This window comes from Petaurus breviceps, unplaced genomic scaffold (genome assembly GCF_028583685.1).
Source record: "Petaurus breviceps papuanus isolate PSGF00001 unplaced genomic scaffold, PetGlider_PUasm1.0 90752, whole genome shotgun sequence".
Lineage (NCBI taxonomy): Eukaryota > Metazoa > Chordata > Mammalia > Diprotodontia > Petauridae > Petaurus > Petaurus breviceps.
In genome coordinates, this window is record NW_027187336.1 from 10211774 (window position 1) to 10224792 (window position 13019).

Genomic DNA, 13019 nt, shown 5'->3' on the forward strand with positions numbered 1-13019 from the left:
TCAGCCTTTCCTTAAGAGCTCATCCAATGGCCACGTTTATGAATTTGTTTCTAATTATCATTGAAGTGGCAGTCAGGCCTTTCTTCTTCTTGTGTGCTATGGAAAACTTCTAGAATGTTGTTTTTAGGGAGTGACTTTCTGTGAGAGCTCACTAGGATTATAGATGACAATTGCATCCATCATGATGAAACCTTTAGTTGTAAGGAAGAGGTCACTGAGTTATCTATCCCCTTGCCACTCAAGACTGTTTCTCCTTCTGTCTCCTAAATCATGATAATTTAACAAGTGTTTATTGGATATTATAAATATTATAGAAGTTCAGAAGAAGAAAGAGATCAATGTGGACTGGAACAGTCAGGATGGTCTTTCTGGGGGAGTCTTGAGCTGGGCCATAAAGAGTATATAGTACATCAATATTTAAGAAAGGACAGGAGAGGGCATTTTAGGTAGGGAGACCGATGTATATAAATTACAAAATCACCAATTTTAAGAATTGGAAAAGACTTCAGCTGTCTTAGAATGATAGTTCATCCTAAACACTAAATGAACACCCCTTTTAATCAATATGCCTGATAATTTGTTGTACAGCTACTTCTTAAAGACCTTGTAGGAAGGGGAACAGTTCCCATGATTGAGAATTGTTCTTCCTGACATCAAGCCTACATTTGCCTCTTGACAGCTGTTGTCTGTTTCTCCTGGTTCTGCCCTCTGAAGTCATGTCTAATCAATCCCTCCTCCATGACAGCCTTTCAAATCTTTGCATATAGCCATCTTGTCCCCCTCATTCATTCTTCTTTTCTCCAGGCAAAATCTGCCCATTTCTTTCAACCAATCCTCCTCTCTTAGGAATTTAATGCCTTTACCATCCTGGTTCCTCTTCTCCAAACACACCAGCTTTTTAATTCCCTTCAGAAACTGTAGATCCCAGAACTCAAAATGGAAATGGCCTTTTTGAGGAAGAAGGTGTCAGGGAGGAAAGGGAAAAATGACAATTGAAAAAGCATACTGCCCATCTAAAGTGAAGACTTTGTGTTGGGAAGTAATAAGATGTGTAAGGGAAGCTGGATTACAAAGGACCTTGAATGCTAGGCAGAGATGTCTGAATTTTATCCATTAGGCAACAGGGAACCTTTAGAAGTTTTTGAGCAGGGAAGTAACAACAGAAAGTGATAGTTTGGGGGTAAATTTGTTGGATTCTTACTACCAATTTCAGTGAGAGCCAATATTTCACTTTCTTCCCATTAACTTGTTTATAGATAAACACAAAATGAATTTAGGCTACTTCTAGGAAGTTATTGGTTTAACATTGACTGACAAATAGTTTTCTAGATTACCTTTTGCTTACCTGTTGTCAAGTCTTTAGAATACTGAAAAATGGCCAACCAATTGTCATTAATAACCAGAGGGTGCAAGGGGATTTGAGAAAAATAGTTAAAGTTTCCTTTTGCAACCTAACCAACTTGTTCTATGTATTTATAGTGCATGAAAATAAAGTATTTCCTAAGTATATTCTCAGATCATCACATTTACCTGCAAAGAGAATAAATATGTCACAGTCAACAAATGAGAAAAAACTTAAGAGATTAAAGACATTATGGTTCGGGAGGAGGGGGGGAATACACATTCCTTAAAGGCAGAAGAATGGTGCTCAAATCTGGTTCTGTCATTCATTGTGTGACTTTAGGTAAATCATTTCATCTCCCTGGGACACAGTTTCTTCATTGGTAAAACAAATGGGATTTTATTTATTGGCCTCTGAGGCACCTTTCAGTTTTAGATCTGTCTTTCTATAATTCCCTTGCCCAAAGCCAGTTGGGGATTGTCATTTACCTTATTAACAAGATGTTGATATATATGTCCATATTCTAGGTGGAAGAGATGCTCAAATTGAGGAGAGGGGGTGGATTCCCCCTGAATTACTCCCCTTTTCATAATCATATGAGGAGACTAGCTCAGAGAAAAGTGATTCACCCAATTCATATGATAATCGGTAGAGTCCCGACTTGAACCCAACTATTTGGACTCCATGGCCTATGTAGTGATACTGTTATTGTTTTCCTATCCATGTGTATCAGAAACCATGCTGGCATACCCAGGATGGCTGCTAGCACAGGTTCTTAGATCTACTTTAGTAAGAAAGATAACTGTTTAAAAGGTTAACAATATATTTTTTTAATTACATTCACTAGTTCAAGGGAAAAGTCAGCACCTTGAACTTAAGAGAAAATTTAAGCAGAGAAATAAAGACGAACAGACAGGGCTCTGACTGCCTGAATCACTATACACTTTACCTACATCCCAGGATCGAGAGAGTCTTTACATCTGAGCAGGTGGTGGAGCTCTGTACATATGGCCACTCAGACTCTCCACCAGGGAATCACAAGATCCTTCTCATAAGCCAGCCCCCAAAGAAAAATACCAACTCAGAGTATATATACACTTCTCAGAACCAAAAGATATCACAACCCTTGTGACTCAATGCCTAATTAGAAATTAGTAAAAGGTGTGAAAGCCTTCCTACAAGCAAGTCTCCCCTAACCAAGCTTCCCTTAACGGGCTCCGTGTGAGGCCTATTAATGGGTGGGGAAGATCTCAAATCCCATTAGTATTACACCATGCTTCAGTTTTTCCATTTGTGAAAGGGAGATAATTTTCCCCTTTAGTGTGTCATGAATGAGATAAAGGCCCATGAGTTCTTTAGGTCCTTGGACAAGGACACATATTCTCAGAGCAGTTCTCATTAACGCTTTGTTGCTCTAGGAAATAAATTTTCAGTCTCGCAAATATTCAAATAGTCTGCAAAGCCCAGAGAAATCCCATGATATCATTTTTGCCTCTTGCTTCTAGTAGGTACCCCAGGGCAGAGAAGGGTACAGTCTGTCCTGAGCTGAAATATGTTGGATGAACTTCCCTGCCCTTTTGTGGCAATGCTATTTTTGCCATTTGTTTTGCTTTACTATTTTTTCCCTACATGGCATGTTAGAAAAAGCTCATCCCCCTTTAAGATTACATTTGGCAGTGTAGTTGTTCAGTAGTGTCATTACTGTTGTTCACACCCCTATTAACTTCATGAATGTCTTATTCAGCCTCACACATTTAAAAAGAATGCTTACCCCACCACCTCTGGCATCTGTTTTGTTGTCACTTGGTGGGGAATGGGCCAAAATAGAGACTATCCAAAGCCCAAGAGAGGACAACAGAGGTACCAGGAGAGATAGAAATATTGGTGCCAGGACACCCTTGACACACAGGTGTGGCAAACAGAGCTAGACCAGGAGAAGCAGATAGTTAGTATACATTCAAGGAAACCAAATGCTTTTGGTGTATAGGACTCATCCAGTTATGTATTGCTTCTTGATCTTACTAGAGTATGTTCCAATACTCTGAGTGAAATTATGGCTGAATCACTTAGTCACTGTGAAAGAAATCAGCCAGTGTATAGTGGAGGTGATTTTTTGTGCATGATGCCTTGTAGCTAAAATGAATGAATCTTGAGTTTTGAAATAATGACACTAAAGACCAGTGGAGCTTTGCATCTACAACCCATTCTTCCCATAACTCCTTCCTCTGTGTCTCTAGGCAATTTAAAAGCAATTTATTCAGATCCACGTTAGAGGTGGGGAACTGGAGATGCATGGAAGCAAATACTACTGGAATGAATGGAATCCCTCACTCTCTTCAGCTCCTCATTATTTCAAAAGGAAGTGAATCTGCTGCTCCTCAAGAGGTTTAGAGCCATATAGAAATGACTGATGCTTAATCAGTTTCTGATTCATTATTTTTCATGACGAACCATCTTTCTCCATTTCTGAGTACAGAAAACACTCTGTTCAGCAGAAATCTGTACTCTGAATGCCATTAGCCAACGGGTGCATCATTAGCACTATCTGGCTGCAAGAAGCAAGTGAGGACAAAAGGTCTTTCGTGATATATTAAATCTGAACCAAAAGAACTGGAGTGTTTAGTGATTCTGAAGGACAATCTTGACAGAGAAATGGATTCTGATGATTTAATTGCTTCTCAGAAATCTATAGAAGGGTAATGCCTAACACTAAAGTCCGCTAGTGCAATTCAAGTTAGGAAACCAAGATTCACTAGGATGTCCTTGGAAGCATTTCTGCTGGTTCTTCCTGCTTTCCAATACAAACGTATCGTATCTTCTTATGTTATGGATCTAGACATATTCTTTCCTCTCCACTTCTCTGCTCCCCATCACCAACCCTTGTTAGAAATTAGCTAGGGGAGTAGAATCCCACGGTGTAATCCAGCAGTACTAGGATGAATACTTAGAAGAAGCAGAAATAAAAATGCCTATAGAAAAATGGAAGAAAAAGGAAACAGGCATTTTTAAAGAATTTATTATGTGCCGGGGACTGAGCTGAGCATTTACAGAGATCTTTTTTTTTTAAAGCAATTTGGGTTAAGGAACTTGCCCAAGGTTACAGGGCCAGTTAATTTGTGTGGGTGTTAAGTATCTGAGGCCGGAACCAATCCCGGGTCCTCCCGACTCCAGGGACAGCGCTTTACTCACTGCGCCACCTGGCCACCCCGCTTTACAGATATCTTATTTATGAAACCACAAAAACTAGTCTCTGTATTCTCAAATTTTAAGTTGTAGAGGAGTTATAGACCATGATTTACAATTGTTAGGGAAAGGTGTCTTCCTGGGTACTTCCCTCTTCTTTCAACATCACACTTAATTGTTTATTTTCCACATGGAAACAACTCCCTCTATGACCAGAGCAGGTCAAAGAGGTGCAGTTTGATAATCAGTTACTGCTCAGCAGGCTCCCATGGGTCATCTGTAAGCTTAGAAGCCAAGATCTCTACCCCTAGTTCATTGGTTTTTAACCTTTTTTTTTTGGTCATGTACCATTTTGACAGTCTGGTGAAGCTGATAGAGCCCTCCTCAGAATAATATCTTTAAAAGCATAAATTAAAATACATAGATTTGCAAAGTAACCTAATTATATGGAAATAGTTACGTGTATACATGTATACATATATACACACACATACACACACACACACACATATATATATATATATACACACACACACACACACACACACACACACAAGTACACATACACATATACACCCAAGATCAAAAACCCAGGGTAAGAAATCTTGCTCTTAGTGCTTTAAGCAACTGTTCTTCACCAAACTAGATCCATGAGAGAGGATGGTCATAGCATGAATCCAAAAGCTATTTAATCAGTATCTATTTTGTACAAGGTGCTCTGGTTTACCCTGAGGGGAAAATAAACATAATTAAGACTTGGTCCTTTGCATTATGGAACTTACTTTATATTAGTCTATATTCTATATCTACTTATCTATGTACTTGTTTTTTCCCCTAAAATGGCAGTGCCTGGTGAGTAAAGATTGTTTCATTTATTGAATTTCTAGCCCCAACACCTAGCACAGTGCCTTTTACAAAGTAGACACTTTGTGTTTCTTCATTGACTGATTAATCCAGCAGGGCTGCTATGTCATAATCACAAATATGCAATATAATGTGATACTTTGCAATTCTGTAGTATGTGTACAATAGCAATGTGGTAATTCTAATGTAGGATAGAATAAAGTAGGAGTATAAGGGAATGATAGGCAAATATTAGACCTGTGGAAGGAAAAATTTTTATACAAAGGGATCAAGGAAGCCTTTAGAGAAGAAGCAGTCTTTGATCTGGGTCTTAGAAGATGTGTCCTAATTCAAAAAGTAGAGATGCAGTAGGGGAGGTAAGGAATAAACTGGGTGTAAGAAGAACTGTGAGCACAAAGGCAGGCAAACATGTCAGCTGAGAATGGGTTCTTCATCCACTTGCCCAAGATAAGATTTCACTGGATGAGTGCATTGTGATTCAGTGATTGTCTATTTCTGACCAGAAATTTAGACTATGTGAGCATTCAATCTCAAGGACAGTTTTATCCAGTTCCTTTCAGCTCCCTGGTTTTTTTTTTAGATTGGGCCCTTTCCTATTCAGATAACTATATTTAGCAAATTTCCTTTTAATGAGTGATTAGTACTGTAATGGTTGACACTTCCAAGCGAGGCCCTTGAATAAGGCACTTTAAGAAGGACATCAGCTTTTTCAGGCCATGAGGGTTCTACTTGGTGAGGGGTCTGCTGAATCAACACCCCATTTTTTACCTGTGCTCATTGAAAAGTTATCTCAATAGGATGTGACCCATTAATGATTAACAGTACTTCCTGAACACTTGGAAAGAAGTATAGGAAAGAAACAAGTGTTTTATTGTGGTCTCTGGATTTTGCTTTCCACAATTTTAAATTTGACCACTTTGCTCTCCTCCTTGTCCCCAAATCTCAAATTAATTAATCTCCCATGAAAGGCTTGCTGCTTTGTTTTCAACCTGGGGATTTCAAGTGACTGAAGTCTGAGGTTGGTTTTTCAAAGAGAATCTAGACAGCTGAGTACAACAAGCTTGGCCTATCCCCAGTGGACTGATCTCTAGTAAAGGATCTGTGGTTTGGCAGTGACTTCAGCAGACTTCAAGCATTAATGATGCAAAATCATGCCTTTTGTCTTCCTAGCATATTGGGGACCTTCTTGCCCTTCTTGACATTACATGCTAAAAGAGGTTTTTGGAGATGAAATAGCCCAGCCGTCCAGCAGCCCTTTCAGTTATTGCCACCCCTCTCTTCAGTGTTGGGTTCCCAAGGAGAGAAGTATTAGGAGTCAGGGAGAATCTCACTGCCCCACTGTGCAGCACTGGTGCCTCACTTTCCTCCTTTGTAAAGTCAGTCTAGTAGCTAAGCTAGTCTGGCTGATCCCTGAAGTTTCCTGAATGTAACATTCTGTGACTCAGGTCACGTGTACCACAGGCAGCTCATTCATTTTATATGCACACTTAACATGGTTAGTTCCTGGCACTACCCCAGGAGCATGCCCTATCATCTATTTACACAACAGTTTTTATAGATGCCTCTTGTAGGCAAAAGTGAGTAACGACTCACATTTATAAGGTGCTTTGCTGTTTGTAGAGTGCTTTCCTCACTATGAAACTAGAGTGTCAGCATATTAAAACAGAAGAAGCAAAGACCCACCAGAAACATGTGACTTCTTTGTAGTGTCACGACTGAGAAATGGACTTTGGACTTGAAGCCGAGAGCTTCTCCATTCATATATTCTCTGCACCCTGTCAGGTTCTCTTTCAGTTATACATCTTCCTCTAGGAACTTTAAAGTATGGGGCAGTTCATGCTGTAAGGCATGAAAGAAATCACAAACACAAACACATATTGTGAGGAACACTTAAGAAAAATATTTTTCTTGTTCCATTCTCGCCCTACCTCCCTTGTATGTATAGCAAAGGCTAGATTTATATTTCATATAAAGCACTGAAAAATTGTATGTAATCACATGAAGAGGAAACTGGACTTAGACTGTCATCTGTGTACTGAGTATATAATCTCTCACCAATCCAAACTTTCATGGCCTGAGAAAGCTGATGTCATTCCGAAAATTCCTCAGGGCCTAACTCTCCTTGGCACTTTCATTCATTACAATGAAACATTCTTAAGATAGTAATTTGAGAGCAAATCTAAAAACAATCTAAAAACTAAAACTTTCCTTGAAATCACATACCCATATGTTCTAAATTTCCAGTTAGAAATAAACAATTAATGAGTCAGTATGCATTCATCAAATGAAGCCTTTACCTGCTTATCTCAGCAGCTTGGACAAGTGGGTGAAAGCCCACTACTTGCTAAATGAGTGGCAATCACGTTTGCCTGCCTCCACACATGTTATTTCTTATACTTAAAATGTCCCTTCTTGCCAGGGCTACCTCCCCTCCTTGCTTAGTAGTTATGTACTCAGAAAGATGAAACTAATTATAATGCTAGACTAAGCAGGTCAGAATTAGGAAAGTAAACATTTTTCAGACAACTCATGCAATATTACCAAAGCAAATGACAACTATTTGGGGAGGAGGGTTCTGCTGGTTTGGCTTATCCAGGCCACCCCCTTCCCTTTTCCTCTCCCACAACATGAATTATATCATAACTGAGTCCACAGGCTCTTTAAAAATCATGTTGACTTCCACTTGAGAGTCCAAAAACTGTCTATGCCATTAAAAAAAAAAAAGCACCCAAACTAAACTCTTGTCAGTTCCATTTCCCTCCTCACTTAGAGTCCAAACCTGAGTTGTTTTTCTAAAATGTTTGTTCTTGTGTAGCCGGGTCCCAATAACGTGCTATGTACACAACGGATGGTACTTCATCTGTTTTCTACTGCTTAGGATTGGTTAGAAGATTTAATTTTATAGCATGTAAGGTCTCTGTTTAGAAATGTACATTGAAGAAGTTTGGAGCAAGCAGCCATAGAGATGTTTCTTCATCTGGAATATCCTCATTAGATTCCAGACCTCTGAAGGGTGGAGATAGCATACATAAAATATGCTCAGTTTTTAGCTGAATAGGGAAGCTCAGCGGCCCCTGCACTTTAATATATACTTGCATTTTTGTAACTTGGCTGCATGCTAAGGATGCTGAGGAAACATACAAGTAGACAGGCAGTTAGGGGATTTCTGTTGTGCATGGTCAGATTACAAGCATGTGGCGAAAGTCAAATGCATATGAAGACTTATGAAATACCATTTGGGATTCACAAATTGCACAGCCCCAGTGCCACTCAATATTCTGAAACTAACTAGCTTTGTGAACTTTGGCAAGTCCTTATGCTTCTCTGGGCTTTGCTTCCCAAAATTGTAAAATTCAGAGTTCAAATTAGAGAGACTCTCTAAAGAAAAAGTCCTTTCTAATTTTTCTGATTTTCTACTAACAACCGGCAGTGACATAGTAAGAAAGATACCGGACTGGAAATCAGGAGACCTGGGGCTCTAGTCTATATTCGTTCATTAACTAGCTGTGTGACTTTAAATTAACCATAACCTCTCTGAGCCTCTCTTTCTTCATCTGTAAAATGGGAGCAGGGTGGATTAAATAATTGTTAAGGCCCCCTGCCCACTCTACCATTCTATGGTTTAGTGGTACTCACATGTGTTGTTTGACATCAATGGACCTGAATACTCCATTAAGAGTGACCTGCTGGGAGGACAACTTAAAACTCTTGTTTTGATGTTTGCAAGTAGTTTATTTCCTGTAACCTTAATTATGAGAAAAACTGAAGAGAAGTCATGTGCTGTTGTTTAAGCTCTGCTTTAAATCGCCATGGTTTCTGTGAGTCAGTGAAAATGTGTATTTTGTGGGGACTTCATAACCAACACTCAGCAAAGAAAATGGTACCAATTCAGATGTATTCAGATATAATTAAACCTAGGTCATATTCAAGTCCATTAAGCAGCAGCCCCAAATACTTTTAATTAATGGGTTCAAATTGGTTGGTCATCAGAGCTTATTTTTTTTCAAATTATTCTATTTAATAGTCAAGAACCATATGTCTTATCTGTTTTTCTCCAGAATTCTTATTTGCAATTCAGTGCAATGCAATTTGCTATGAAGGTTTCAACACATGCCCTTATTTACAGAGGTTATGAAGCAGTAAGAACTTATATCTCTGACTCAAACCTTTGGGGACATAGTCTGAATTCTCTATCAGTCTCTATTCCCAAGAATGTCACAGATCTAAATGACAATAGCAATAAACATTTTTTAAAGCACCTACTTTGTGAGAGGCATTGTATTAGATGCTGAGAATTCAAAAATAGGGGGGAGGGGATCATATATCCCTTGCCTTCAAGGAGGCAATGAAGGGAATACAACATGTACACAAATAAGTATGATACGAGGTAAAAAGTGAATGGGACAAGTGGGGAATTCTCCTAAGGTGTTCTCAGAGTGCTCTCTAAAGTTTTTAGGAAGGAGACATCATTTTCAAATGAGACAGAGGTAGGATCAAGGACTGTTTTATGGAGGAAGTATGCTCTGAGCTATATACTAAAGGAAGAGAAGAATTTTGGTGGATAGATTTGTGGAGGTGATAGTGAGGGGAGGTGCTTTCTAGTCATAGGGGATGGTCTACATAAAAACATAGAGGAAAAAAAATAACACTTTTTGCTGGAAAATCAGGGAAGAGAAATATATTGGATGAGACTGGGGAGCCAAAGGCAGGTGAGTAGAAGATGAAATCATGGACTAGTTTGTTTCATAGGTATTATGCATGAAGGGAGTAATAAGGCTAGATGGATAATAAGGAGGCATTGCATAGGGCCTTGGATGCCAGGCTACAGACTTTGTATTTAGGGAGTCACTAAAAAGTTTTGAACAGGGGAGTGAAAAACTGTCGTTAATATAATTTTTGTAGCTGTTTGGCATGGGTTGGGAAGGGAAGAGACAAGAAGCAAGGAAACCAGTTAGAGGGCTATTATAGTCATTCAGGTGGAGTATGACCCAGTGGTAGGCTTATAAATGTTCAATAACCATATGTCCAAAAAAATCCAAAGATAAATGAATGGCAGACTTTTAATTTTAATGTTCATTATTAACATTTTCTCCATAACTTAAGTCTAGACAGTCAAAACAATAAATCAAGACTTGATTTGTAGTACTTGCTGATTTCTGCAGTGTGAATACTCACCCTGATAATTTAAAAATTGACTCTCAAGAGCCCATATCAACTGCCTCCAGCACACCCCTAAATGTGACTTGTAAATGGCTGTTAGCTGTATGAGAGAGGAGAAAATGGATCTAAGCAGTAACAGGCAGAATTAACAGATGTTGGTTATCTATAAGGGAAGAGTCAAGAAAGGGTTTTTGAACCTGGGCAAATGTGTATTTATGAAACACACACACAATGTTAGAGAGATAAGGTTTTAGAGGTTAGTTGATGAGTGAAATTTTAGATATATTGACTTTAAGGTATTGGTGAGACAGAGGTAGAAGTATAATTGCCAGTAAGAAATACAGAACTCTAGAGGTCAGGAAAAGGATTGAATATACAGGTTTGGAAGTTGTATAAAGGTGATAATTCCATTCAGGTCTTCAAGGGTGACAAAATGCTAAGAGAATACTAAGGCTTAAAGTAGATCCTTGGGTGGGAATCCACGTGTAAGAGATGGAAGGGGCCAATAGAGAACATGTAGGGACAATAGGAGAAAAACCTGAAGAGAATAAAGAATTAAGGAACAATAAAGTATCAAGAGAGGAGGCAGTCAAATTTGATAGAAAGAGCCAGGAAGAGGACTGGAAATAGGTCATTGAATTTGATATGTAAGGACCTTTCTAACTCTATAATCCTATGTTTTCTGTCACTTGCCAAGTCAGACTTTCTACTATCAATCTGTCAGAAAAGTAGAAATTCTCCCCTGGATATAGAAGCAAGTAATGGTATCCAAACCTATCAAGAGTAAGAACCTTGGCCAGCTCCAGGGCCTTAAATTGGTCAAGGAGAAAATCATTCTCCCTTCTCTGGTATTTTCTTGAATTCTTTTTTCTGCAGGTATAGCTTTTACTCATGAATATACTCCCATTCCTAATGGAAGACAGTATAAGTTGCTAAGATGTGGCTAACTTGTAGAGGGAAAATCCATTGTTAGATCTTAAAGTCATATCTGCTATAACATTCACTAAGTATTTATGATAAGCAAAACATTGTGCTAGACCATAGAGATACAAAGATACCACACTAGTCCTTCTGCAAAGGTAAAGGTGACAAGTTCAAAAGGGAGAATTAGATAAATGATATTAGAAATTTGAGGAGGCTGAAATCATATTCACAAGAGGCCGTCAAAGTAGACTTGTGAAGGATTGTAGTACCTGAGTTGGACCTTGAAAGAGGAGAGGGAGGACACTGGAAGCGACAGGACATTATGCCAGCTACTGTGAATGCTACAAGCAAAGAAACAATAGCCACAGATGTCAGATTAAGGATCAGTAGTAGAGTAGTTATGATATCATAGGTTTTTGGAAGGCAGCAAGTAGAAATCCCTCATCTTTCAGAGAAGGTGACTAAGGCTCAAAAAGGTTGTGACTTTTCCAGCATCAGATATTAGGTGGCAAAAGTAGATTGGAACTCAGGTCCTCTGACTCTAAATCTTTCTTTCTTCCTTCCCTCCCTCTTTCCTTCCTTTCTTCTTTCCTTCACTCCCCCTTTCCTTCCTTCTTTCCTTCCTTCATTCCTGCCATATTTACTGAGAAGATATATCAAGGACACTGTCCTGTGTACCATCTTGGTCCCTTGGGACTTCTTTGTATCAGAGCTTATTGCCTCCCTAGTCCAATTGTACTGAATCAGGAGGTTATGTAAAGGGTTTTGATTAAATAAGAAAAGGTTGAAATCAGGTCAAGCTGGAAAGGGTAATGGGTGCTGGATGTAATGAGGAGCTTTAATGTCAAGATCAGGAGTTTATATTGTGTTTGGTAGTCAATGAGGAGCCACTTAAGAATTTTGAGTAGAGGAGTGACATGATCGTCATTAGGGAGATCATTTCAGGAGTATCTCAGAGGATGACTTTGAGAGCAGATAAAAAAGAAATAGAGACACCTAGTTAATAGTATAGACAAGAAGGGATGAAGGTTCAAACTAGGGTGAGTGCAGTGAAAGTAAAGAAGAGGGGCTGGATGAGAGATACAGAAGTTACATATTTAGCTGGGTTGGACCCCTAAGGTGAGAAAGCTCCAAAAACAAGATGATCACCTTCCCCAGGGCCTGGGTCCTAGATTCTGGAAAACCCATATATAGAGATCTAATGTGGGAAGTATTAGTCCACGTGGAGAGAAACAAATGAGTGAAAGCAGGCAGATGGTAAGCCCCCCTGGGTATATGGCTGGATGAGAAGTGAAACTTCCCCTTCCTACTCAGAGACTACTAAGAGTTTACTTTTTTATACTCATATATTTTATACTCTTATACCCCAGTGAAGGTCACCATCTACTTTTTCCTATCTCAGTGATTTCAGGATCTTTGGGGAAGGGAATAGTATGTCCCCATAATTATAATGCTAGGTACCCCCTTCTTTTCAGGGAAAAAAAACATATTTATGGTGGTAGACTAGCCATCATTTCTGAAAACTTATAAAAGAACTTGAAATTTT

At 39.0% G+C, this 13019-nt stretch overlaps 1 protein-coding gene across 11 annotated transcripts in view; it reads left to right on the top strand.

Moving 5' to 3' along the window:
* The window catches only part of MGAT5 (alpha-1,6-mannosylglycoprotein 6-beta-N-acetylglucosaminyltransferase), a 397474-nt gene that overhangs the window by 344139 nt on the left and 40316 nt on the right, over window positions 1-13019 (top strand). The gene's annotated exons all lie outside the window — the stretch shown is intronic.